At 48.1% G+C, this 26,452-nt stretch overlaps 1 protein-coding gene across 9 annotated transcripts in view; it reads left to right on the top strand.

The window, feature by feature from the left end:
• LOC144480067 (CMP-N-acetylneuraminate-beta-galactosamide-alpha-2,3-sialyltransferase 4-like) overlaps positions 1-26,452 on the top strand; it is a 186,324-nt gene that overhangs the window by 105,221 nt on the left and 54,651 nt on the right. Inside the window, exon 3 of one of the 9 annotated variants that reach the window (XM_078199253.1) lies at positions 92-301. The exons of 7 other annotated variants lie outside the window; for them this stretch is intronic. The gene's annotated coding sequence lies outside the window, so the exon portion shown is untranslated. Of the gene's footprint in view, positions 1-91; positions 302-16,240; positions 16,349-26,452 lie in introns of those variants that run through there. One more of the 9 variants, XM_078199256.1, reaches the window with a different exon arrangement.

Genomic DNA, 26,452 nt, shown 5'->3' with positions numbered 1-26,452 from the left:
ACCACCAACAGTTCCATCATTCCTGTTAATGTGTGATTGCCAGACAGATTATTTTGCTCCAGCTATGTTCCTCATTCCGTTATTTTCACAGTGATTTGGCTTGCCTTGTGTGGTTGTCTTGGCAACAGCCTGCTTCCGTGAAGATCTCTGCCTGATTCACTGGTAGAAGGAAATGGAAAAATGTCTGAATAATTCAATGCACGAGGGATGGATAGCGCGCACGCACACACGCACGCACACGCCTTGAGGTCGGCAAATTAACTTGCACCTGCCCAGGTTTATTGGCGATGAAACAGAGCAGGTATCTGTGAATCTTTCTCCTCATTGTTTTTGAGTGTCTGGCACATACACAGATTCCAGATAAGCACCGTTCGATTTAGGTGAAGCATTCCAACGGATCAAATACCTTTGTACTTGTCTACGTCCACTGTTGCCAGCTCTGGGCTTTTGTTATATTTGACACAGTAAACGCGGCCAATCATTTTGTTATTCTCATCTCAATAAATTTGATTTCAAGGTAGAAACGCTGTTTGTTTTTTGAGATTCATGGGACAATGATGAGCAGAATTGATCTGTTTCCCCGCTGGCAGCTTTGTTGGGGGTTGGGTGGCGGGGGGTGGGGGGGGGTGTGCTAGAAATTTTGGAACAATCTTGATTCCCTCTGGCCTCTCACAGATACCGACCCCTCTGCAATTTTCCTGTTGGGTAGGTAAGGCCTGGTCTAAATTGAGACCATTTAAAGACCACTTAAGGGCATGGTGGCACAGTGGTCTGGGTGGCACGGTAGCACAGTGGCAAGCACTGCTGCCTCACAGCGCTGGGGACCCGGGTTCGATTCCCGGCTTGGGTCACTGTCTATGCGGAGTTTGCACATTCTCTCCGTGTCTGCCTGGGTTTCCTCCGGGTGCTCCGGTTTCCTCCCACAGTCCGAAAGATGCGCTGGTTAGGTGCATCGGCCATGCTAAATTCTCCCTCAGTGTACCCGAACAGGCACCGGAGTGTGGCGACTAGGGGATTTACACAGTAACTTCATTGCAATGTTAATGTAAGCCTCCTTGTGACTAATAAATAAACTTAATAAACTTAAACTTGCTCCTTACCCAGTCTCAACCTCAGGCTGATGGGAGGAAATGGGCGGTGGGGGGAGGGTTCAGCCTGAAAAATGACCCTGCTCAGGCCTCGGGTGGGAAGAGGGGAGGGCGGGGTTCCTTCATCAATGGCCTTCTTCCAACACTGGGCAGCCCCCCTCTCCCTCCCTTCCCCTATAATGTCTGTCCTCTGTGTGCTCCCCATTGGCTTCTCCACCAACATCTCACACATCCTCTGTCCAAATTCCCCGGCATCACCACCGCTCCCCACCCTGAGATTCCCCCACACTTACCCAGCATTGGGCGCAGGAATTTGGACTCTGTGGACTGCCAATCCTATCTACTGTAGCTTCTGGCACTGCTGGCCAATCACATTGACTGGCAGCCCTTAGGCGGGACATTGTGCTGAGTGAGGGGCTGGAGGACTGCTCCCCAACCCGGTTCACTAATGTCCTTTAGGGAAGGAAATCTGCCGTCCTTACCTGGTTTGGCCTAAATGTGACTCCAGAGCCACAAGAATGTGGTTGATTCTTAACTGCCCCTCTTGGGCAATTAAGGATGGGCAATAAGTGCTGGCCAAACAGCGATGCCCATGTCCCATAAATGAATTTTAAAAAGTACTTGAAGGGGGCTCTGTTGTGTTAGGGTCTACCTGGCTGTCAGCCTGGATAATTAATTGTTTGAGATCAATTGTGTTTAGAATATTTAACCCAATTTCCCATAAGGATTCTGTCTCAGTATTATTTTTCATTCCCCAACCACATTAAACTGGGACAATTGATGATGTCACTTCCACTGCACGCATTACTCCAACTGTGACCTAACTAACCTAAACCGTGAATCAAAGGGAATTAATTTTTTAATTAATTCAAGGGGTGTGGGCTTCCCCGGCTAGGCCAGTACAAATTGCCCTTGAGAAGGTGATGGTGAGCTGCCTTCTTGAACCACTGCAGTCCATGTGATGTAGGTACACCCACAGTGCTGTTAGAGAGGAGTTCTGGGATTTTGACCCAGCGACAGTGGAGGAATGGCCGATATATTTCCAAGTCAGGATGCTGAGTGGTTTGGAGGGCAGCTTCCTGGGGATGGTGTTCCCAAGTGTCTGCTGCCTTTTGTTCTTCTAGAATGCATGGACACAGTTTTGGAAGGTGCTGTCTGAATAGCCTTGGCGAGTTACTGCAGTGCATCTTGTAGATGGTACACACGGCTGCCACTGTGTGTTGGTGGTGAAGGGAGTGAATGTCTGTGGATGGGGTGCTAATCGAGTTTTATCCTGAAAGGTGTCAAGTTTCTTGAATGTTATTATTATTTGCTGTTGGGCTCGGTGTCCATTTTAATGAGCTCCACACAATGTTTGCTGCTGGTTATTTAACTGCAGTTGCACTTTGGACCCCCAGGTGTCTCTTGTTCATCCACACCTTTCATTGCCTTCCTGTTAAGTGGATTTTCACATTCCTCGTCTATCCCCCAATCCCTTTGTGCTTCTCCAAATTAAACTCCTATCTATTTGTTCAATGACCCACCCTTACTATCTCTTTCTGAATTCTTTTAACGGTCTGTGCTTGCCACGACGTTGGGAGATTTTGTTGCCCGAGCCCAAGTTCGGATCATTGGGAAATACGGAATGCAGAAGTAGCTCCATCCCTAACTCGTTGGCTCTTCCACGTCCAACTCTTCCCCAAATGGAGCACCGGCCAACGTATCTCTGACTGTCTTTTCCACCCGCCTTCTATCCGTACTGATGCAGTCCCTTTCATCATAAACATCTTACTGAATGCCTCTTAAAAAGCCATGGGTGTGATTTTCCTGACCCGCTGCACTGCTCAAGTGGTGCAGCGGGCCAGGAAATTTAAATGGGAGGGCGGGGGATGAGATTTGTGATCAGCGTCCGGCTGATTGCGATCTTCCCAGTCTATTTTTTATAGTGTGATCAGCCTCACGCCAGGGAACGCCGCGAGCCTGATTACCATGTGCAGAAGCTGCTCTGCATCTCTTTAGCTGGGATTCAATTGTCCAGCCTCACTAAAGTTTCTGACTGCCTGGTGGAGGTCCACACCAGCAGGGATCATGTATGGGTCCCCACTAAAGAAGATCAGGTGTGATGGCCTCGCTGGTGGGACCAGAGGCCATTGAGGCCCCCCAGGATGTAGGAGCGAGGGGCTGCCCCTGACAGTTGCCTTGGGCAGTTCTGGCCTGGCAGCCTGGCTAAAAGCAAATTACTGCGGATGCTGGAATCTGAAACCAAAAGAGAAAATGCTGGAAATCTCAGCAGGTCTGGCAGCATCTGTAAGGAGAGAAAAGAGCTGACGTTTCGAGTCCAGATGACCCTTTGTCAAAGCTAAAAGGCTTAGAATGTGGGAGATATTTATACTGCAGGGTGAGGGAATGAAAGATGGAATGAATGGCACTGCCCACTGGGCACACTGGCACTGCCAGTCTGGCACTGTGGCACTGCCAGTCTGACACCCTGGCACTGCTCACTCGACACCCTGGCACTTTCAGCTTGACACACTGGCAATGCCCAGTGGGCATTGGGCAGTGCCAAAGGGGTGGGGCCTGAGGTGGGCAGGGCCATATGGGGTGGAAGCAGATTGGGGTTCGGGGGAGATAGGAAATGGGGGACTCTGTGTTGGGGTGTGGGGACTGCTGGTGGGTCGGTGCTTGGAAGCCGGCCATCGGGGGAGGGGGAATCGGAGGCTGGCCATTGGGGATTGAGGGGAGGGGGGGATCGGAGGCACAGAATGCTGTAAATTCATTCCACTAAGTTCGCCAAAAAAATACCGGACGGGAAAACCTCCCGTATTCCCATCCGTTGGGCACTTAGGTTAGGGAAAGTTTTTAGGAAAATCACGCCCCACGTATCAAACATAATCGCACATTTCATCCATCCAATCATTCATCCATCCAATCAGCCGCCGATTCTCCTTTGCAATTCCCACCAAATCCTTACTTTGTGATATCATTGGGAATCAATGGTTTCTGTCCACAGCTGACATTTGACGAACTGGTTTATAATCATTCGTCTCATTCTTCTGTCCCATCGTGAGCTGTGTGGCGTCTTATTGGTTGCATTGTATGGGCTGTACATTGAAAAAGGATTAATATGTTAAACCCAGAGACTCTGCTCTTTCCTCTTCTAACAACTAAAGATGTTCTGTCGAGTTTCCAGTGACTGATCCACGCTCAGTTCTCCTGTTCTTTTCTCAGAATCAATTCCTTTTCCAGTTTTCTCTGGTTCTATTTTAACATTTAAGAAAAACTTGGACGGGTTCATGGATGAGAGGGGTGTGGAGGGATATGGTCCAAGTGCAGGTCAGTGGGACTAGGCATAAAATGGTTCGGCACAGACAAGAAGGGCCAAAAGGCCTGTTTCTGAGCTGTAATTTTCTATGGTTCTATGGTTCTATGGTTCTAATTATTGCAATCCTCTCCACTTGCATCCTCAATTCCTCCGTCATTTGCAGAAAAAAAGGTGCCATATCGCCACAAATATTTCCTCCCAATCTCTGATCACCTCTGTCTCCTCTTGAAATATTCTGAGTTCACAATAGCTGTTGATGTGATTTTTCTAGACTTTCCTTGTCTTCCTGCTGCACAATTTCCCTCTATATTTGGTTAGCACTGACGCCTCACAGCGCCGGGGACTGCGGTTCGATTCCCGGCTTGGGTCACTGTCTGTGTGGAGTCTGCACATTCTCCCTATGTCTGTGTGGGCTTCCGCCGGGTGCTCCAGTTTCCTCCCACAGTCCAAAAGATGTGCTGGTTAGGTGCAGAGTCTGCACATTCTCCCCATGTCTGCGTGGGTTTCCTCTGGGTGCTCCAGTTTCCTCCCACAGTCCAAAAGACGTGCTGGTTAGGTGCAGAGTCTGTACATTCTCCCCATGTCTGCATGGGTTTCCTCCGGGTGCTCTGGTTTCTTTCTACAGTCCGGTGTATTGGCCATGCGAAATTCTCCTTCAGTGTAACCTGAACAGGCGCCGGAGTGAGGCGACGAGGGGATTTTCACAGTAACTTCAATACAGTGTTAATGTAAGCCTACTTGTGACATGAATAAATAAACTTTAAGCTCGAGTTGGAGGCCCTCATGACATTTGAGCAAGAAAATTAATGAATTGCTTCTTGTCTTGTGACCTTGCAAATTCGAACTAAAAAATCACGATGATAATCACAAGGCCTCAAGAATGTTAGTTTTTGTAAATGGTGTTGACTTCAGGCAAAAGGGATTTATTTTGAGCTTCTGTGCTGAACTTTAGTCTAATCCTCCACATGCTGATCACGATGTCCTGACTAAACCGGTTCTGCATGGCCCTGCTCTGTGAACAGCCCCGAGGAGTGGGCATTGCCCTAGCACGAGTTTATAGATTCCCACTCGGTTGTGTCGGGGGAGGCCGTGGGGCAGTGAGGTGTCACCAGTGGTTAAATCCGAGAGGGGTGAGTGATCGATAGGGGCTGCTACTTTTGTCGTGTTTGGTCACCAGATGTCTGTACTGGGCGCTTGCTTTCTTATCTTGCCCATGTGTGGGAGAAACTCATTTTTCTTTCAACAGAGTCCAGGACAGATCCGCAAAGACGGAAAAGTCCTTGATTAAAGACATTGAAAAATTGGGGAGGTGGTGGGGGCAGGAACTGTTCTGATGACATTTCCCAATCCCGGCACCGCCTTGCTGACCTTGCCAACTCCTGCACCAATCCAAGGCAGCAATATGACCCTGCAAAATGGTATCAATCACATATAAATCAGTGACTTGTTTGTCCGTAGTAGTGACGGGGGCGGGGGGGGGGGTTGCCTTTTGAAGTATGTTTTTAATAAGTTAGATATTTTTATTTAGCTTTCAGGAAACTGAAATTGGGGCTTTGAGATCGGGGTGTGACCTGTGGAGATATTTGTCCACCCAGCAGAATCTGACAGGGCAGCAGGAAGCTTGTGCGTGAAATCAGAATGATTAGGTTCCCAGGCTTTTTCGAGTGTTTGTGCAAAGGAGGCGGGGGCTCGGGAAGGGAGGCAGCGGGATGGGAGAGGATGTTGAGGTGAGGTGAGGCAGCGGTACGCGGTTGGTGACAGATGTTTTAAGGGACATTGTTTACGGGACTGCTCACTGAGCTTCAGAGTAATAATCCATCGACCGGGAACATCACCGAGACACAATGCCAGGAAAACATGTCTGAAAGGTTATTGATGCTTGCAAAGAGAGAGCTGAATAAACTTGTTCATGGGACTAGGTGCCTTGTTAGGATTAAAGAATATAAAGTCCATCCAATCACCATGGCTGGAGATTAATGCCCTTCCCTATGATGTGTTTGGTGGCAGGGAGGATGCATGAAGTTAGATGGGAGGGTAGTTGGTGCGGGAGGATAATCGGGTGGTGGAGGGGCTGCCAGCTTCCGGCCTCCACCCCAATGAAGCCCATGTTGGGAAGCCCCCATGGATGGCCTTTCTGTTCTGCCACCAGTTGAGGCCCTTAGGTCGAGACTGAAGTTAAAGCCCAGTTAACGACCTCCTCCTGCCACTGCTGTCATTGACCCAGAGGCCGGTGGGGGAGGGGGGAGGGAGACTTGCCATGTGGGGACCATGTCGGGCAAGCCAGTGGGCTCTTTTTTAAATTCATTTGTGGGACATGGGCGTCGCTGGCTAGGCCAGCATTTATTGCCCATCCCTAGCAGAAGGTGGTGGTGAGCTGCCTTCTTGAATCGCACAGGGGCTACAGTGAATCAAGAAGGCAGCTCACCACCACCTTCTCAAGGGCAGCCAGAGATTGGCAATAAATGCTGACCTAGCCAGCGATGCCCATGTCCCATGAATGAATAAGAAAAAAGCTCCCTTGCTCAAAGACACTCGGTGTCTGCTTGAGGGACCCGGCACTGGGAGAGGGGTGTGCCCCTAGAGGCCACTCTCCTGTCCTTGCCGCTGACACTTCTGCCCCTTGTTTCCCCACTTCATGATTCCCCCCCCCCCCCCCCCCCTCTCGTTCCACCTCACCCGCATCTCTGTCCATCAACAAATTTAGGCCTTGGGCAGATGTTGAACCAACAGCGGACACCACCTCCCTGGTGGCACTGCCATCCAATAGATCCCCGGGTGGCCCACTGCTGCCCTGAGTGGCATTTAACATGTCAGAACTTCCCAAAAAGAGGACAACTGTCGCTCCTGCTGGCTCTCCAGGAGGTGGGGGTCAAGACTCCTGTTACCTCCATTCAACCCAACCCAATCTGAGCAATTTCAGTTTTGAAGGGTCAAAATGGAGAAACTTTGAATAATCTGTTGGATATGGGGGTTGGAAGAACATGTCTGAGTGTTGGAGATGTCTGGTGACAGTCGCCTTGTGCTACCGCAGTACAGTGGCTGTGGTTTAGAATTCGGTTATTGTTTTGTGAGGTCTTCGGTTCTTGAATGGACAGTTTGGTCGTTGACAAACACTCTGCCATGCACCGGCTTTTTTCCTTTGGCTCACCTCTTAAATTATGAATTGAATGTGACTGTTTGCCTGGACTTACTCAAGATTCCTAATCCCAATGGACCATTGTTGACATTGATCACTCTCATTCTTGCTTTCAAAATCCGTCCAGGCCTCATTCTCTCCGTCTCTGTCACCTCTACCAACCCTACAACTCTCTAAAATACTTGTGTTCCTCCAACATTGACCTCTTGACTGTATCACCAATGGCAACCACGTCTTCAGCCCTAGACTCTGGAATCACTCTTGTTAAACCCCTGTCTCTCTGTTGCCCTCTCTCCTCCTTTAAGACTCTGTTTTGCTAAGCTTTTTGACCTTGCCTTAATGTCACTTCTGTGTGCCTTGGTGTCAAATTCTCTCTAATTATGTTTGTGCGAAGCAGCTTGAGATCTTGTAACTACATTAATGTTACTATATTAATACATTAATACATTAATATGGGGCGGCACGGTGGCACAGTGGTTAGCACTGCTGCCTCACAGCGCCAGGGACCCAGGTTCAATTCCCGGCTTGGGTCACTGTCTGTGTGGAATTTACACATTCTCCCCATGTCTGCGTGGGTTTCCTCCAGGTGCTCCGGTTCCCTCTCACAGACCAAAGATGTACAGGTTAGGTTGATTGGCCATGCTAAAATTGACTCTAGCGTCAGGGGGATTAGCAGGGTAAATATGTAGGGTTACGGGAATAGGGCATGGGAGGGATTGTGGTCGGTACAGACTCAATGGGCTGAATGGCCTCCTTCTGCACTGTAGGGATTCTATGAATCTCACAGTGCCAGGGACCCCGGTTCGATTCCCGGCTTGGGTCACTGTCTGTGTGGAGTTTGCACATTCTCCCCGCGTCTGTGTGGGTTTCCTCCGGGTGCTCCGGTTTCCTCCCACAGTCTGAAAGACGTGCTGGTTAGAGTGCATTGGCCGTGCTAAATTCTCCCTCAGTGTACTCGAACAGGCGCCGGAGTGTAGCAACTAGGGGATTTTCACAGTAACTTCATTGCAGTGTTAATGTAAGCCTACTTGTGACACTAATAAACAAACTTTAAACTTAATACAAGCTGCTGTTGTTAACTGAGGGTGAAAGGTTCAGTGCAAATTGGTGAAATATAAAGTTGTTTTGCCAAGCGACCATTAGTCTGATATACCACAGCATTGGTTTGCTTCTTTCTGTTATTGCTGAAGTCCGGTTCAGCAAGAAAATGTTCCATTATATAATTGGTGCACCGCTCCAGAATACAAACTGGGGCCCCAGTTGTAACTCCTCCAACACCGAACATGGGAAAGGAGAGGGTTGCGAAACACAACACTGAAAGGAGCTGTTGATTCCTGCAAGCCACCTCTCTCTCTCTCCCCATCTTCCACAAACACTCACCTCCATCCCCTCCCCAGGCTAATGATCACTCCGCCCCCATCCCAGTACCTATCTCTCTGAGCTGCAATTGCAGTTAGCCCCCCCCTGATAGCCAGGGACCGGGTGGGAAATGGAAGTTAATCTGTGAACATATCATTATCTTTGTCCCATATTCCAAACCTAACCCAAATCTGGATTTTAGCCTATCAAGCTTCGGTTGTCCATTTCCTTTCATGACCATTAAATGTTGCGTTAGAACTGTTTTTGTTCACTCGTTTTGAAAGATAAGTGGCTGTGGATAAGGTTCTTAATAAATTATCAATGCGCTGGCTGGGAATCGAACCCGAGTCTACTACTTGGAAGGCAGCATTGAGCTCCGATTGTCTAGAACTACAATACTGGTTGTAGTTCCAGACAATTGATTTGGTTAATAAATCTGTCTGGCAGTTTATTCGTCTAGATCAGCGGTCTCCAAACTCCGATCCGGAAGCGGCCCGCTGCGGGCCGGATGTGGCCCGCGGGCCGTAGTTTGGAGACCCCTGGTCTAGATCATCGTCCATAGAATCATAGAATCCTACAGTGCAGAAGGAGGCCATTCAGCCCATCGAGACCGCATCAGCCACAATCCCACCCACGTCCTATCCCTATAACCCCATGCATTTACCCTAGCTAGTCCCCCTGACACTAGGGCCAATTTAGCATGGCCAATCCACCTAATCCGCGCGTCTTTGGACTGTGGGAGGAAACCGGAGCACCTGGAGGAAACCCACGCAGACACGGGGAGAATGTGTAAACTCCACACAGACAGTGACCCAAGCCGGTCTCGCTGTTAACCCAGCACTGAATACGTCAGGACACCTGATGTATTTAAGAATAAAAAGAGGGTTCTCTGTTCCGCCACTGGGCTCAGCTGGAGAAATGTCTTCAATGAAGGGGCGTCACTGTACATTGTGAATAAGATGGAGTCATTCAAGCTTCATCACTCACAGTCTTGGCCCTTCTCAGCTGCCTCCCCTGATGCCACCCCTGGTGCCTCCCCCGAGGGTTGTCTCCAGTCGCATTGTTCAAGCTCACTTACTGGGCTAATTAGATGCGTAATTGGTTTGCTTGGTGTTGCAATGATTACGTTTCTTCCACAGCGCACTACATTACCAGGTGATTGTTCTGCAGTCATCTGCTCAGTCACTGGCTGAAGAAAATGCTCCCAAAATGGGAGCAATTTCCACATTGGGCGACATATCATCGGGCGTGATGATGTAGCGCAGCGTTTCCTGCCATTGGCTTCACACGGTGTGCGGGCGGGCTGAACAATCAGAACCCCACTCACGGCTTGTTAATCTCAATTAAAGGTGTCATGAAGGTCATTGATACCCAGTTGACTGACATAATATGCTCTAATGGCAATAATATGGCTTTCGAATTCTCGGCCTTTTGGCTAAGATCAAGTGTGGTCTGCCGATGCTGCACTTGGTCGTGGCCATTGGGTTGCATTTAAGCTTCATTTTCATATGAAGCAATTTTTAAAAGTGGCATCTCGGCCTTTTGGCTAAGATGCAAATGAGATCAAGCCTTGGAGGCGGAGACATCTGTCTACTCCAATCAGCTTGGCTCATGCAAGGCAGGGTAAAGGGTCGCATACCCTGTCTTGTCAGCCTGGATCGGAAATGTCTCAACTTGTTGAGACTTTGAATTGGACTTGATTTGATTCAATTGGAAAAGTATTTAAAAAAAGTCATGTATGGAATCCGGTTATTATTGGAATAAGCTTGTCATAGAACCATAGGATCCCTACAGTACAGAAAGAGGCCATTTGGCCCATTGAGTCAGGGTAGGTTTAAAAGCAGCAGCTGAGCAGAGAGTCTCAGCTGAGCAGGTAGTATTTCAGTGACTGCAGGGAGTGCTTATCTCAATGAGCAGACAAAGCACTCTGACACCATTTGTGATACAGCCTTTCTTTGGCCGTGTTGAGTGTGAGATTCTGTCCCTGCCCTGAGATTCTATCCCTTTTGTAATCCTTTTTATTTATTTATTAGTGTCACAAGTCGGCTTACATTAGCACTGCAATGGAGTTACTGTGGAAATCCCCTAGTCGCCACACTCCAGTGCCTGTTCGGGAACACTGAGGGAGAATTTAGCGTGGCCAGTGCACTTAGCCAGCACGTCTTTCCGACTGTGGGAGGAAACCGGAGCACCCGGAGGAAACCCACGCAGACATGAGGAGAATGTGCAAACTCTGCACAGACAGTGATCCAAGCTGGGAATGGAATGCAGGTCCCTGGCGCTGTGAGGCAGCAGTGTTTGGAGTTGGTGTTTGCGCATGTATTCTTGTCTGTGTTGGGCCCATTTGCTGGAGGCAATCCTCTACGATTTGAAGCTTGGAACATGAAATTCAACAATTTCAGACTCAAGTCACCGTTCCTATTTTTATTCGGATGGTAGCTGTTAGTGGTGATTCTCTGCGGACATTTAAACCCACTGGAGACCCAGATTTGTTCCTTTAATGATCCTATTACCATCTCTTGTTGCCTTAGACCAACATCTCTTCTGTCGTTCAGGCCCTTTTATCTTCCACCCTTCCCCGACCTTCTTTCTTTTTCTTTTTCCGATCCTTCCCCCACCCACACACCCCACCTGACACCTTCCTCGACCTGTACATACTATAAACCCTTTGCATCTCTTCACTTTTTTCACCAGCCTGAAAGGTCAAATTAGTTTCTCCCTCCCCAGATGTTGCCTGAGCTGCTGCACCTTTCCAGCAACCTCTGTTTTTATTTCCACCCTCCAGCAGTTGCAGTATTTTGCCTCAGTGGGAACTCAACACCTCGGTCTGAAATGCCGTTTATTCTTTCAGTTGTCAACACAAACGGCCTTGCCGAATTAAGCCAGCATAAACAATTTTGAGTTTTTCCATTGGAAGAAGTCACAGGGGAAGTTCAGTGCCAGCATGACGTAAGAATAACCTCGTACTAATCGAGATTGGTTGGGAAGGTGCCCTCGACTTGCTTGTTGACATTCCCAACAGACGCAGGAGGTCTAAAGCCTGACCTCTCGCTGGCCCCTGGTTCCAGATAGCTTTGACAAGTGGGGACAATCAGAAACTGTAGCTCAGTTGATGTCCAGTTCGGCCTGTCCTGTGTAGTGTGTGTGGTTGTCCCTCAACACGTTTAATTTGATTTGATTTATTATTCTGTCATGTATTTGTATACAGTGAAAAGTATTGTTTCTTGCGCACTGCTGCCTCACAGCGCCAGGGACCCGTGTTCAATTCCCGGCTTGGGTCGCTGTCTGCGTGGAGTCTGCACATTTTCCCCGTGTCTGCACGGGTTTCCTCCGGGTGCTCCGGTTTCCTCCTACAGTCTGAAAGGTGCATTGGCCATACAAAATTCTCCCTCAGAGTATCCGAACAGGTGCCAGAGTATGGTGACTAGCGGGTTTTCACAATAACTTCATTCTAGTGTTAATGTAAGCCTACTTGTGGCACTAATAAATAAACTTTAAAACTTTATACAGGCAAAGCATTCCGAGAAGGAAAGGAGAGGGTGCAGAATATAATGTTACAGTCATAGCTAGGGTGTAGAGAAAGATCAATTTAATATAAGGTAAGTCCATACATTATGAGAGAGTTTGAAAGAGTTAGGGTACAGTTTTGAAAACAGAATGAGAGTAAAAGGTAGAATTAGAGGGCGTGCTGGGGACAGCTCGCAAGAAGATATCTCACTCCAGTGTCATGTTTGACAATATGGAATCCTCCCAGCATGTCAGACCTGGCCTCTCATAGGCTGGGCCAGGGAAGGACCATTCAGCTGGTAGCCTATCAGACTGTTAATCAGTCTGCTCATCCCTCCGTAATGTCATAGCATCCTCCAAGGGAAGACGCTGAAGAAATGGAAACATCAACAAGCTGGCTTGCTCTGCAGTTCATTAACATTATGAATTGTGGTCTCATTAATAAAGTACGTTACACCTCCTGAACACATACCATGAAGGTGAGCGTTGTTTTGTCAAAAGGGAAAAGAAGTGATGAGAATGTATTTGTATTGATGTGTTTTGGGCCTGCTTATTTTTATTGGGGCCTAGCTGTTATTTTGCAGTTGATTGTTTCGTTCGGATCCAAGCCTGTGTAGATCGTACCCTTTTTGTCGCTCAGCTAAACGCCCATTTTCTTTTGTGTGGTGTTTATTTATAGCTCCTGTTTGTTCAAATTATGCATTTGAGGTGTTGAACTCTCATGAGGGAATAAATTGGAAACGAATGTGCTGGAAAAACTCAGCAGGTCTGGCGGCCTCTGAGGAGAGAGAAACAGAGTTGATGTTTTGAGCCGAATGGGACTCTTCTTCAGAGGAGCTTTATTTCAGACTTCCGCAGTATTTAGCTTTTGTTCTAATCAGGAGAAGAAGCTGGAGATATTGTGTTAGGTAAAGGTAAGGTTGCCAGAGTCCCTGATGTCCGTAAGTTGATCTCCTCTCTGAGGGGGAGAGCTGTCTGGTGGTGATTTTAACCTGAGGATCATCACACCTTAGGCGAGGGGCAAGGTTGGGAAGCCAGGGCCTTCATGAATCACCTCAGCCGGTGCGGGAATTGAACCTGTGTTGTTGGTGTGGCTGTGCATCACTGACCAACCATCCAGCCAACTGAGCCTAACACACTCCAGTTTTAAAAATTATAAAGAATTTTAAAAGAGTGAAAAATGGCAGCAATATTTCCTCTGGCTGAGGAGTGAGTTAATGAGGAGGGGTTATTAACATATGACCTTAAGATATAGGAGCAGAATTAGGCCAATTGGCTCATTGGGTCTGATCCGCCATTCGATCATTCCTGATAGGTTTCTCAACCCTATTCTCCAGTCTTTTCCTCGTAACCTTTGATCCCCTTACCAATCAAGAACCTATCTATCTCTGCCTTAGATACGCTCAATGACCTGGCAACCACAGCCTTCTGTGGCAATGAATTCCACAGATTCACCACCCTCTGGATGAAATTCCTCTTCATCTCGGTTCTAAAGAGTTGTCCCTTTACTCTGAGACTGTGCCCTCGGATCCTAGTCTCTCCTACTAGTGGAAACATTTTCTCCACGTCCACTCTATCCAGACCTTTCAGTATTCTGTAAGTTTCAATGAGATTCCCCCTCATCCTTCTAAACTCCATCGAGTACACACCCAGAGTCCTCAGACGCTCCTCATACGTCAAGCCTTTCATTCCCCAGGATCATTCTCGTGAATCTCATCTGGTACCTCGCCAAGGCCAGCACATCCTTCCTTAGATATGGGGCCCAAAATTGCTCACAATACTCAAAATGTGATCTGACCAGAGCCTTATAAAGCCTCAGCGTGGGTTTCCTCCCACAGTCCAAAGGACGTGTTGGCTAGCTGCATTGGCCATGCTAAATTCTCCCTCCGTGTACCCGAACAGGTGCCAGAGTGTGACGACTAGGGAATTTTCGCAGTAACTTAATTGCAGTGTTAATGTAAGCTTACTTGTAACATTAATAAATTAACTTTAAAGAATCTGCACAAGTGGCCTCTTCCTGTGCTATAAGCCTCTGATTCAAGAGGTGGGATTTTCCAGACCTTCTTGCTGGTGGGATCTTCCAGTCTTCCTGAAGATGATCTCACCCCCCCTCCCTATGGCGTGTTCCCTGGTGATGGGGTGGGTGAGCCATACTAAATATCGTAGATTTTGGCAGGATAGGAAGATCCCACTGGTGGCCAAAGGTGAGCCACTGCTGCTGGAAAACACACTGCGTTGGTGGGGGGGGAAATCACTGGAAAATTCCGGCCAATGTTTTTCCCAAAGGGCAACTTTTTAATGGAACATTGTTGAGTTCTCTAAGCATTTTGCCAGCTTATCAAAGTTTCTGCAGGCGAGCAAATGTGCACTAGGCAACAGTCTCTGACAGCGGGCCCCACACAAACATATCCAAAGAAGCCAAATGTTTGCCTCAGGGGCAATCACTAAATTTGAGGGTTGCAATATGATGAGTAGCTGAGCATGTTGCGTCCATCCTCTCTGGAGTTTAGGAGAATGAGAGCCATTATACAAGATTCTGAAGGTTTTGACAGGGTAGACACTGAGAGGGTTTGGGAATCTCAAACACAGAGACACAGCTGCAGGAAAAAAGTCAATTATTTAGCACAATTAAGAAGCAATACTTTATTTTCACTCACGGTGGGAGCGGCACTGTGGTTAGCACTGCTGCCTCATAGCACCAGAGACCTGGGTTTGATTCCGGCCTTGGGTGACTGTCTGTGTGGAGTTTGCACGTTCTCCCCGTGTCTGCATGGGTTTCCTCCGGGTGCTCCGGCTTCCTCCCACAGTCCAAAGATGTGCGGGTTTCGGTGGATTGGCCATGTTAAATTGCCCCTTAGCGTCAGAGGGATTGGCGGGGTAAATACATGGGACCCGGATTCGATTCCCGGCTTGGGTCACTCTCTGTGCGGAGTTTGCACGTTCTCCCCGTGTCTGAGTGGGTTTTCTCCGGGTGCTCCGGTTTCCTCCCACAGTCTGAAAGACGTGCTGGTTAGGCGCGTTGGCCATGCTAAATTCTCCCTCCCGAACAGGCGCCGGAGTGTGGCGACTAGGGGAACAAAGAACAAAGAACAGTACAGCACAGGAACAGGCCCTTCGGCCCTCCAAGCCCGTGCCGCTCCCTGGTCCAAACTAGATCATTCTTTTGTGTCCCTCCATTCCCATTCCGTTCATGTGGCTATCTAGATAAGTCTTAAACGTTTCCAGTGTGTCCGCCTCCACCATCTTGCCTGGCAGCGCATTCCAGGCCCCCACCAACCTCTGTGTAAAATATGTCCTTCTGATATCTGTGTTAAACCTCCCCCCCCCCTCACCTTGAACCTATGACCCCTCATGAACGTCACCACCGACCTGGGAAAAAGCTTCCCACCGTTCACCCTATCTATGCCTTTCATAATTTTATACAGATTTTCACAATAACCTGCAGTGTTGATGTAAGCCTACTTATAACAATCATAAACTTTAAACTTTAAAACTTTAAATATGTGGGATTATGGGGAGAGGATGGGATTATTGTCGGTGCAGGTTTGATGGGCCGAATGGCCTCCTCTGCTCTGTCGGGATTCTATGATTCTATGAGAATGATTGGTAGTGGCTGTCCCAGAGGGTTCTGAGTGCTCCATGGTGGAATATATTTAAGGTTGGGATATGGACAGAGTTTTGGTCTCTCGGGAAGAGAAGGAATATGAGGAGCAGGTGGGAAAATGGAGTTGAGGCAGAAGGCCAGTCATAATTGTTTTGAATGGTGGAGCAGGCTCGAGGGATTGTATGGCCACCTCCAGCTCCTATTTCTTACATTCTTATGTTAATGTGGTCAACTTGCTGGGGGAGTGAGCATTGATAGTAATGTGGTAGAAATAATGTTTCACTGGACAGCACTCTGCTGCACTTAAAATATTGTCCCAACTAATGATGGACTGTTCTGGTAGATTTGAAGAGGTGAGTATTTTCTTTGTTTCACTCTGAGCTTACACTCCAAAGATTTATGATAACTTTTAATCTTCTGCCTTCGATTAATGTGATTTTCTTTTGGAATTATTTTTAAAGCTTATTTATTAGTGTCACAAGTAGACTTACATTAAAGTTACTGTGAAAATCCCCAAGTCGCCACACTCCGGCGCCTGTTCGGGTACACTGAGGGAGAATTTAGCATGGCCAATGCACCTAACCAGCATGTCTTTCGGACTGTGGGAGGAAACCGGAGCACCCGGAGGAAACCCACGCAGACACGGGGAGAACGTGCAAACTGCATACAGACAGTGACCCAAGCCAGGAATCGAACTCAGGTCCCTGGCGCTGTGAGGCAGCAGTGCTAACCCACTGTGCCACCATGCCACCTTGCTCTAGATGTTGGTTGGTTGCTGAGACCACGTATCCCTTACTGCGTTTGGCCTTAAAGTGACAGTCACCACACTATGTATTTACCTACTGCAGGAATGTGAGGTTGATTGTTTTTTATGGCAATGGATTGTAGGAATGGTGAACTGATTGGGGCGGCACGGTGGCACAGTGGTTAGCATTGCTGCCTCACAGCGCCAGAGACCCGGGTTCGATTCCAGCCGAGGGTCACCGTCTGTGCGGAGTTTGCGCATTCTCCCCGTGTCTGTGTGGGTTTCCTCCCACAGTCCAAAGATGTGCAGGTTAGATGATTGGCCATGATAAATTGCCTTGTAGAATCCCCTGGAACCTAAACAAAAATTGCCATAACAAAACCATAAATCCTTACTTTGTGATATCATTGGGAATCAAAGATTTCTGTCCACAGCTGACATTTGACGAACTGGTTTATAATCATTCGTCTCATTCTTCTGTCCCATCGTGAACTGTGTTGCTTCTTATTGGTTGCATTGTATGGGCTATACATTGAAACAGGATTAATATGTTAAACCCAGAGACTCTGCTCTCTCCTCTTCTAACAACGAAAGCTGTTCTGTCGAGTTTCCAGTGACTGATCCACGCTGAGTTCTCCTGTTCTTTTCTCAGAATCAATTCCTTTTCCAGTTTTCTCTGACAATTATTCCACTCCTCCCCACTTGCATCCTCAATTCTTCCATCTTTTGCAGAAAAAAGTTGCAGTATCGCCACAAATATTTCCTCCCAATCTCCGGTCACTTCTACCTCCTCTTGAAATATTCTGAGTTCTGTAAAAGCCCTAACAATAGCTGTCGATGTGATTTTTCTAGCCTTTCCTTGTTTCCTGCTGCGCTGTCTATTTCCCACCATTTCCCTCTATATTTGGTTGGCGCTGCTGCCTCGCAGCGCCGGGGACCCGGGTTCGATTCCCGGCTTGGGTCACTATCTGTGCGGACTCTGCACATTCTCCCCGTGTCTGCGTGGGTTTCCTCCGGGTGCTCCGGTTTCCTCCCACAGTCTGAAAGACGTACTGATCAGGTGCGTTGGCCGTGCTAAATTCAGAATTATTTCTTTATATTACGATTCCGAAACGTTCAAAATGCCACCATTTCTGTAGCCAGTAAAGCTCTGTAAGTGTGATCAAACACCTTGGCTGGAATTTTCCTGCCGTTCACGCCAGGGGGGATTGTATCCTCACCCGCGGGATTCAGTGGCTTCAGTGGTAATTCCCATTGACAGCGGCGGGACTGGAGAATCTCGCCGCTAGCAAACATCACGCCACCTCCTGCCAGCGGGAAACACGCGGTTGGGAGGTCGGAGAATCTCGCCCCTTTTCTTTGAAGCGTGTAACGCTTCCGGAGTGTTGTGTTGTGTTCACTTTTGCTTGTACCTGATTTCTGCATTGAGTTGTTTGTATTGTGTCGTTCTGCACTACTGCAGCTCAGAGTCTTGGTTCACTGGGGAGTTGCGAGAATGGGGTTGGGATATAACGGCTGGAGAGGGGTTCAGTCAATGTGGCTCTGGTGAGTAGCTTTTATGTCAGTGTTCCTGATCCAGCTCGTGATGTTTGTGCTGTTAAATCCTGTTCCCTCCCCCTTTATCCTAGCATCAGCAAATCTTCAAGGCCAAAGCTTTTCAAGTCCATGGCCTTGGGCAGCTTAATAAATATCTCAGATAAGCAAAATACTGCGGACACTGGAATCTGAAACAAAAAAAGAAGATGCTGGGAAAATTCAGCTGGTTTGGCAGCAGGAGAGAGAAATAGGGTTTACGTGTTGAGTCCATTTGATTCTTCATCAGAATTAAAGAGAGGGAGAATGTGTTAGGTTTTAATGTGTAGATGTGAGATTGCAACAAAAGATAGCAACCATAAGACAGATGGCCTAGTGTGGGGGTTGCACTGGGGCAACACATGTATGGGACATTATAGAAAAGGGGCTTATGATGGAGGAGAAAGGTCACAGTCTAAAGTTGCTGAATGATTAGGCATGATACAGTCTTGGGACTCAACACTGAGTTCAACAACTTTACACTGTGATCTTTCTCCCCCATCTAAAACCCCCCTTTTTAAAATATCCCAAACATGTATTACCTCAATGCAACCGCCCCCCTCCACACTCCCTTTCCCACATCTGCCTTTTGTTCTTAAAGTTGTTACATTTTGTTGTGATCTCTCACAGCTTCACTTCAAAATCTAACACACTCTCCCGCTGTTCAGTTCTGATGAAGACTCATATGAAGTCGAAACGGTAACTTGACTTTCTCTCCTTGCAGATGCTGCCAGACCCGCTGAGTTTTCCCAGCATCTTGTGTTCTAGGAGATATCTCCCCCTGCAGACACTAAGCAAATGATTGGGTTACATTCAGACCTGCGGAGACTCGCATTAGAGAGTTTGCGTTAGCACACAGCCCTGGCTTAACCCCATTACTGACTGGAGATGGCTGAGAAGACTCTGCAACATCACACTGAACCATTGTGGTGAATTTCTCAGGCAACTGATTTTTCCCATTACCTTCCGCATTCCCGTATCGACTGTATCGAGGGCCTGACTGTGTCGAGGGCCTGACTGTATCGAGGGCCTGACTGTGTCGAGGGCCTGACTGTGTCGAAGGCCTGACTGTGTCGAAGGCCTGACTGTGTCGAAGGCCTGACTGTGTCGAAGGCCTGACTGTGTCGAAGGCCTGACTGTATCGAAGGCCTGACCGTGTCGAAGGCCTGACTGTTTTGAAGGCCTGACTGTATCGAAGGCCTGACTGTGTCGAAGGCCTGACTGTATCGAAGGCCTGACTGTGTCGAAGGCCTGACTGTGTCAAAGGCCTGACTGTGTCGAAGGCCTGACTGTGTCAAAGGCCTGACGGTGTCGAAGGCCTGACTGTGTCAAAGGCCTGACTGTGTCGAGGGCCTGACTGTGTCGAGGGCCTGACTGTGTCAAAGGCCTGATGGTGTCGAAGGCCTGACTGTGTCGAAGGCCTGACTGTGTCGAGGGCCTGACTGTGTCGAGGGCCTGACTGTGTCAAAGGCCTGACGGTGTCGAAGGCCTGACTGTGTCGAAGGCCTGACTGTGTCGAGGGCCTGACTGTGTCAAAGGCCTGACGGTGTCGAAGGCCTGACTGTGTCAAAGGCCTGACTGTATCGAAGGCCTGACTGTGTCGAGGGCCTGACTGTGTCGAAGGCCTGACTGTGTCGAGGGCCTGACTGTGTCGAGGGCCTGACGGTGTCGAAGGCCTGACTGTGTCGAAGGCCTGACTGTGTCAAAGGCCTGGGTCAGGTCAACAAACATGTTCTTGGCATTTCTGCTGGAGTTGTCTCACTGCAAACACCATGTCAGTGGCTCCTTTTTCTGAAACCTTTAACTGAAACCTCACTGAATCTCTGGCAGAAGGTCCCAGTCGTGATGTTGTGCTAAATGGTTCAGAAGAATTCTGGCAAAGATTTTTCAGCAAAGGGGAGGTGTGAGATTCCTCCATAATTGTCACAGGATTGAAAGGTTTTTTTTCTGCTTGTACAGGCGGACAACGGAGGCATCTTTGTATTATTGCCTCATCCAACACAGCTTGAAAGAGCTTCTGACCAAGTGCCAAGGTTGTGGATTTTTAAAAATTAATTTGTGGTACTTGGGCGCCGCTGGCTGGCCAGGATTTATTGCCCATCCCTAGTCACCTAGTCACCCTTAAACTGAATGGTTTGCTCGGCCATTTCAGAGGGCAGTTGAGAGTCACATGTAGGCCAGACTGGGTAAGAACAAAGGTTTTATTGTATCACCTCACACTTTTCAGGGTTAAATTCCATCTGCCACTTATCTGCCCATTTGACCATTCCATCTACGTCTTGTAGCCCAAGACACTTCGTCTCACTGTTAACCACCCGTCCAATCTTTGTATCATCCGCAAACTTACTAATCCTTCCCCCCACATAGTCATCAATGTCAATTATATAACTGACGAATAATAGGGAGCCCAACACAGATCCCTGTGGTACGCCACTGGACACTGGCTTCCAGTCACTAAAGCAGCCTTCTGTCACCACCCTCTGTCTCCTACAACTGAGCCAATTTTGAATCCACTTTATCAAATTACCCTGTATCCCATGTGAATTTACCTTCTTTACAAGTCTCCCATGTGGAACCTTCTCAAAGGATTTGGTGAAATCCACATAAACTACATCGACTTCACTACCCTCGTCTACACACCTGGTCACCTCCTCAAAAAATGAAATTAAATTTCCTTCCCTAAAGGACATTAGTGAACCAGATGAGTTTTTCTGACATTCGACAATGGTTTCATGTTCATCAGTAGATTCTTAAATCCAGGTTTTTTTAAATTGAATTCAAATTCCACCATCTGCCGTGGCGGTCTGGGCCTGGGGTCCCCAGAACATTTATCTGAATTTCTGGATTGGTACTCTACCGATCATACCATTAGGCCATCGCCTCCTTTCAGGACACTGAGGAAAACATGAGTAAGTTTGTAACAGAGAGGTGGACTTGGTGTTGCTTTTATGCTGAAATCATGGTGTAATGGAAACTGTCAAAAGAACTAAAGTAGACTTGGATACCTCAACTAAATGGAATGTGATGTGTTTTCTGGGTTAGTGCCCAACCTTGGTGGAATATTGATGTTAAACAAATGCCAACTGATGCCTTTCGGAAGGCATTTTTGTAGATTTGTTACTTTAAATAGCTAAAGGGCTGATGCACTGCCTCTCAGCTCATTCTGGCCTCGGGTGTCTCAAGAAATAAAAATCCTGGTTAGTTTTTCTTTAAACTAGAGCAGAGGTTGCATAGGGAGAGGGCTAGAGATATCATGGGACAGGATGTGTGGAAGCCAAGGGAACATTACACTATCCCACATCATAGAGAACTGCCTGAAGTGCATGATTATAGAGGTATAGAGAATCCTACAGCACAGGCTTCACCGGGACAAGAGCCGGAATAGTTTTGAGATATTCACTGGAATTCTACCGCCCTGCCTGCCACGGAAACGGAGCAGGTGAGGGACGGACCACGGAAATGTCTGTTGACCTCGGGCGGGATTTTCCGGTCTCACTCGAGCGAGGCCGCAAAATCCCGACCACTGGGAATATTTTCACAACTGGAAGGAGATTTTTTTTTTACTCATTCGTGGGTGTGGGTGCCGCTGGCTAGGCCAGCATTTATTGCCCATCCCTGGGAACATTTAAAAATCAACCACGTTGCTGTGCGTCTGGAGTCACATGTAGGCCAGACCAGGTCAGGATGGCAGATTTCCTTCCCTAAAGGACATTAATGAACCAGATGGGTTTTTACAACAATCAACAACGGTTTCATGGTCACCAAAAGACTTTTAATTCCAGATTTTTATTGAATTCAGATTTCACCATCTGCCAGGGTAGGATTTGAACACGGGTCCCCAGAGCATTCCCCTGGTTCTCTGGATTATTTTTCCAGCAACAATACCACTACGCCACCGCCTCTCCCAATTTAATACAGTGGAGCCCCGTTGTAACGCGCCCCGATTTAGCGCGAAATCGGATATGACGCGATGGACCCTTTTTTTTGCTATTTCTGGTTTAGTGATTTAGCGCGACCCCGATAACATTCGCGATAGGATTTTATGGACCCCAACCATCGCGTTACAACGGGGCTCCACTGTACCGATTATTAAAATGAGGAATGTATTTGGCCAGATGACTAGGGAAAGACTTTTTATTCCAATTGGAGGATGCCTGGAAAAGGGAAAATTTAAAAATATTATTATACGGGAGAGATAAGGAGAGTGATTGAGAGTGAGACCATTTAGCCTTTCAAGGGAAATTGGTTAAACATTTGAAGAAGACAGCAACACTCGCAGGGTATTGGAGGCTGTTAGCAGGCGATAAATCAAATGAAGGTGTGGTGATTGTGAGATTGGCCGAGGCAGCAAAAAAGAATGACAGTTCCAGAGAAGCCATTAAAACAACAAGGTGAAATGACGGCAGCAAACTTGGAGAATAAAAAGTTGGAAAATATTACAAAATGAAGTTAAGAAGAAGGAGAACTTGCTGAGACAATATAGAACAAAGAACAAAGAACAATACAGCACAGGAACAGGCCCTTCGGCCCTCCAAGCCCGCGCCGCTCCCCGGTCCAGGATTGAATCCTGAATCCAGGATCCCCGCCCAATTTTCCAGCCTATCTACATACTAATATCCTATCCACCGAGCTGTCCCTCACAGCTACGATGCTTTGTTCATCACAACCTATTAACTCACCCCCACCCCCCCATTCCAGACCATGTGATCTCCAGGGAGAGGCGAAAACCCAGAGTGAAAACCCCAGGGCCAATATGGGGAAAAAAAAAAATCTGGGAAATTCCTCTCCGACCCCCTGAGGCGATCGAAACGAGTCCAGGAGATCACACTGGCCCTGATCGGAAAATGCTTCCCAACCCTATTCATTTCCACTTCCACGAACACCATATGAATTCCCTGCCCCCGAGACAGGTTCCCAACTATCCGCAGTCTCGCTCTGTACTGGCACCAGCAAGATGATCATAGAATGAAACCTTGAAACGAGAAACAAAGAACAATTAGCCTGCGCCGCTCCCTGGTCCAAACTAGACCACTCTTTTGTATCCCTCCATTCCCACTCCGTTCATATAGCTGTCTAGATAAGTCTTAAACGTTCCCAGTGTGTCCGCCTCCACCACCTTGCCCGGCAACACATTCCAGGCCCCCATGACCCTCTGTGTAAAATATGTCCTTCTGATATCTGTGTTAAACCTCCCCCCCTTCACCTTGAACCTATGGCCCCTCGTGAACGTCACCACCGACCTGGGGAAAAGCTTCCCACCGTTCACCCTATCTATGCCTTTCATAATTTTATACACCTCTATTAAGTCTCCCCTCATCCTCCGTCTTTCCAAGGAGAACAACCCCAGTTTCCCCAATCTCTCCTCATAACCAAGCCCCTCCATACCAGGCAACATCCTGGTAAACCTCCTCTGTACTCTCTCCAAAGCCTCCACATCCTTCTGGTAGTGTGGCGTCCAGAACTGGACGCAGTATTCCAAATGCGGCCGAACCAACGTTCTATACATCTGCAACATCAGACCCCAACTTTTATACTCTATGCCCCGTCCTATAAAGGCAAGCATGCCATATGCCTTCTTCACCACCTTCTCCACCTGTGACGTCACCTTCAAAGATCTGTGGACTTGCACACCCAGGTCCCTCTGCGTCTCTACACCCTTTATGGTTCTTCCATTTATCGTATAGCTCCTCCCTACATTATTCCCACCAAAATGCATCACTTCGCATTCATCAGGATTGAACTCCATCTGCCATTTCCTTGCCCAAATTTCCAGCCTATCTATATCCTTCTGTAGCCTCTGACAATGTTCCTCACTATCTGCAAGTCCTGCCAGTTTTGTGTCGTCCACAAACTTACTGATCACCCCAGTTACTCCTTCTTCCAGATCATTTATATAAATCACAAACAGCAGAGGTCCCAATACAGAGCCCTGCGGTACACCACTAGTCTGGTGGTGACTCTGGGACCTCACCTGCGTCCAGTGACGAGACAAAGATTTGCGTCAGAGGCCCAACGATTTCACCTCTCGTCTCCCTGAGCAGCCTTGGATAGATTCCATCAGGCCCTGGGGATTTGTCAGTCTTTATATTCTCTAACAAACCTAACACTTCCTCCTTTGTAATGGAGATTTTCTCCAACGGTTCAACACTCCCCTCAGAGACACTCCCAGTCAACACATCCCTCTCCTTTGTGAATACCGACGCAAAGTATTCATTTAGGATCTCCCCTACTTCTTTGGGCTCCAAGCATAAGTCCCCACTTTTGTCCCTGAGAGGTCCGATTTTTTCCCTAATAACCCTTTTGTTCCTAACGTATGAATAAAATGCCTTGGGATTCTCCTTAATCCTGTCTGCCAAGAACATTTCGTGACCCCTTTTTGCTCTTCTAATTCCCCGTTTGAGTACTTTCCTACTTTCTTTGTACTCCTCCAGAGCTCCCTCCGTTTTTAGCTGCTTGGACCTAACATACGCCTCTCTTTTCTTTTTGACCAGTCCCTCAATTTCCCTGGTTATCCACGGTTCTCTAATCCTACCCTTCCTATCCTTCTTTTTTACAGGCACATGCTTGTCCTGTAGCCCTAACAACCGTTCCTTAAAAGACTGCCACATACCAGCTGTGGATTTACCCTCAAACAGCTTCTCCCAATCAAGAGCTGCCAATTTCTGCCTGATCCCACTAAAGTTCGCCTTCCCCCAATCCAACACCTTACCCTTGGGACACCACTCATCCTTTTCCATCACTATCCTAAAGCTAACAGAATTGTGGTCACTATTTGCCACATGTTCCCCTACCAAAACTTTGAAGACCTGACCGGGCTCATTCCCCAGTACCAGGTCCAGTATAGCCCCCTCTCTAGTCGGGCTGTCTACATATTGTTCCAACGAACCCTCCTGTACACATTTTACAAATTCCTCCCCATCCAGAGTCCCTGCCCTCAGCGATTTCCAGTCTATACCAGGGAAATTGAAGTCTCCCACTACAACAACCCTATTTTTCCTGCACCTATCCAGTATCTCCTGACATATCCATTCTTCCACTTCCCTTGGGCTGTTGGGGGGCCTGTAGTACACCCCCAACATAGTGACTGCGCCTTTCCTGTTTCTAAGCTCCACCCAGAGTGACTCGTTACACGACCCCTCCGAATTGTCCTCCCTCTGCACCGCTGTAATATGCTCTCCAACTAATACCGCTACTCCCCCACCTCTTTTGGCCCCTCCTCTGTCTCGCCTAAAACACTTGTACCCTGGAATATTCAGCTGCCAGTCCTGTCCCTCTTTCAACCAAGTCTCTGTCACCGCAACCACATCCAAATTCCTCGTGCGCATTAAGGCCCCAAGTTCGTCTGTTTTACCTGCTACGCTCCTTGCATTGAAGTATAAGCACTCCAGACCTCCAGGCCCAGTGAGGTCGTCCTCCCCCAGAGTGCTCTTCTTCTTTGCCAGCCTTGTCCCAACCCCAAGCTCGTCCCCAGCCTCCACACTTATAGACCTAATAGTTTGATCCCCACCCCCCTGCCATACTAGTTTAAACCCCCCCGAACTGCACTAGCAAAGCTCCCAGCCAGGATATTTGTGCCCTTCCAACTTAGTTGTGACCCCTCCCTCTTGTACAGGTGCCATCCTCTCCTGAAAACCTCCCATTGATCTATGAAAATGAAGCCCTCCCTCCTGGACCAGTCCTTTAGCCAGGCATTCATTTGTACCAACTCCCTATTCTTAGCCTCACTGGCACGAGGCATTGGGAGCAGCCCAGAGATGGCCACCCTAGTGACCCTACTTTTTAACCTATTTCCCAACTCCCTGAATTGCTCTCTTAGGATCCCCCTACTCTTCCTATCTACGTCATTTCCACCAATGTGTATAATGACATCCGTTTCTTTATCTTCCCCTTTTAAGATGCCTCCTATCCGCTCGGAGACATCCGTGACCCCAGCACCAGGTAGGCAGACTACCATCCTGGAGTCCTGTTCGCCCCCACAGAATCGCCTGTCTGTGCCTCTGACTGATGCATCCCCCACCACTATCGCTCTCCTAACCCCTCTCTTCCCTTTCCGGGCCACAGAGCCTGACTGTGTGCCAGTGACCTGGTCACTGTGTCTTACCCCTGGAGAGGCACACTCCTCCACACTATCTAAAACAAT

This window comes from Mustelus asterias, chromosome 27 (genome assembly GCF_964213995.1).
Source record: "Mustelus asterias chromosome 27, sMusAst1.hap1.1, whole genome shotgun sequence".
NCBI lineage: Eukaryota > Metazoa > Chordata > Chondrichthyes > Carcharhiniformes > Triakidae > Mustelus > Mustelus asterias.
Note: the sequence above shows the minus strand (reverse complement) of the source record. Positions and strands in the feature narration are given on the sequence as shown.